Source organism: Callorhinus ursinus, unplaced genomic scaffold (assembly GCF_003265705.2).
Source record: "Callorhinus ursinus isolate GAN/ISIS: 27379988/994484 unplaced genomic scaffold, GSC_fseal_2.0 scaffold33, whole genome shotgun sequence".
Taxonomy (NCBI): Eukaryota; Metazoa; Chordata; class Mammalia; order Carnivora; family Otariidae; genus Callorhinus; species Callorhinus ursinus.
Genome location: NW_027397095.1, coordinates 12,124,143 through 12,126,308, shown reverse-complemented (window position 1 = coordinate 12,126,308; position 2,166 = coordinate 12,124,143). Strand labels below are relative to the sequence as shown.

Here is a 2,166-nt window from a genome sequence, read left to right as displayed (position 1 = left end):
TTACTTGTTTATCAATTTGGTCTACAGAAACGTTATATGAGCTCCATGAGAACAAGAATTTGGTTAGTTATTGTAAAGGAAAATACATTTATAAACACACAAATATATGTATTGATAAATTTTCACAAAATTTTAGATGATATTATACATTTGTAACCACAAACAATTTTACCACCAAGAAAAAGCAACTGTTAAAGTGGTAGTGGAACTTACTGTAGTCTCTTTTAAAGTATAACTATGCTATTTTGTAGCCTGCTTCTTTCATCGAATAATGTATCTTGGACATGTAGCAATGCTGTATGACAAGAAAGTAATGGGTTAATCCTGTGTGCACACTCGGGAGGGGTTGGAGCAGAAATGGCGCCATGTGGCCACGCATCTGGGCAGCAAGTGAAAAGTGGGAGTAAGAGCAGAAGTAGCCAGCTAGAGCCGGGAGCTTGGTGGGGACGGAGCTTGCTGGTGAGGCAGTGGTGGTGGTTTGGCAGGCGGGTTCAGGCTTGTGGGGGTGGGGGTGGGGGTGGGGGTGGGGGTAGCTGCGGTCCTGATCCTGCATGATCAGGTGAACAACTGCATCATCGAGGAGACACTCGCACTCAAGTTCATGATTGCAGAGCCCAGTAACAAACCAGAAGCAGCAGAAGTTGCATTTGCACATTTCGATGGAGTCCTCTATCATATTTCAAATCCTAATCCTGATGGTCAGTATTTCTTTGAAATTCTACAAGGAATTTCAGACACATGGTGCTGATAAGTTATTAAAGGGGGTGTATGGGAGTTTGTTGGTAAATCCTGAATAAGGATACAATGTCTTTTTGCTATATGACCTTGAAAATCTGCCAGCACCCAAGGATTCCATTGTGTATCTGGCTGGCATGTTGAAATGAAATTGTTTTTGCCTCTGTCTTGGAGAAAGCCTTCCAATTCCAAGAAGAGGGCAAGGAAGGAGGGAACAGGGCAGTTATCCATGACAGGGTTGATGAAACCATATATGGTAAGTGTAAGAAGGACAGAGTCACAGTAGTCTTCAGCACGATGCTTAAGGATGACAACAGTGTGGTCATTGGAAAAGTGTTCATGCTGGAGTTCAGAGAAGGACGCAGAGCCAGTCCCACAGCCCCCCAGGTCCTCTTTAGCCACAAGGAACCTTCTCTGGAGCTGAAAGACATCAGTGCTGCCGTGGGCAACAATATTGACTATGTTACCTTCATGCTGTTCCCTTGCCTCCCCAGTGCCAGTGGAGACAACGCCATCAGCCTCTCAGGACTATCTGCACTACTGCATCAAGTGCTCTAAGGCCTATATTCACACCCGTATTTGGGCAAAAACATCCGACTTCCTCAAGTTGCTGAACCGTGCATGCCCAGATGCTGAGAAAAAAGAAATGAAAATAATTACGGGGAAGACATTTTCATCCCGCTAACTCTTGGGAACAGTAACAGGAGGCAGCTGGTGACTGAAGCCTGCAATACTTGCTGCTGGATAATCTTAGCTTTTCATGTTGCACCTCTTCAGTTTCTTAAGGGATTCTCTGTTTTCGTTCCATTTTGTACCCGTTTGGAAAATAATTTGCAGAAACAAGCTGTGCTTGCAAGAACTTCATTGTTCTCAAGAATTAAAACAAGAATTCCACTTGATCGACTTCATTCTTTACCTTCCCTCCCTCACTCCCCTTCCTTTCCCCTCTCTTTTCCAAGCTGTTTTGCTCAGCAATATGTTACTACTAATGAGTTGCAGGATAATGCAATTTTAACTGATTTTCTCCTAAGTATTTGAGTTCGAAACTCCTATATCAAAAGAAATTTGGTTGAGGTCATTAATAAAGAAAATCTATCTCAAAAAAAAAGTAATGAGTTAAGAAGAAATCTTTAATGAAATGTATATGTACATGAATATACAAAATGACATATAGACATTATTATCTATATACTTATATTTCATACATGTACATATACATGAAAACAGCAGTTTCATTATGATTTCACCACTTCTCATGGAAAGGGCTAAAAGCAAAGAAGAAAACAACATATATAGTATAATTAGGGAAAGACCACAAGCCAAAACCACAGATTCTGAAAGTTTAGGATCAAATTGAAGGACAGTTTCATGATCTGTCACATTTTTGTAAAATAAAGACAAGCAGAATTTTGGGAAAGAGCACCTTTCATT

At 40.9% G+C, this 2,166-nt stretch overlaps 1 pseudogene; it reads left to right on the top strand.

The window, feature by feature from the left end:
* The first annotated feature begins 357 nt into the window (after positions 1–357).
* LOC112809252 (actin-related protein 2/3 complex subunit 2 pseudogene) lies at positions 358–1,420 on the top strand (annotated as a pseudogene).
* The last annotated feature ends 746 nt before the right edge of the window (positions 1,421–2,166 follow it).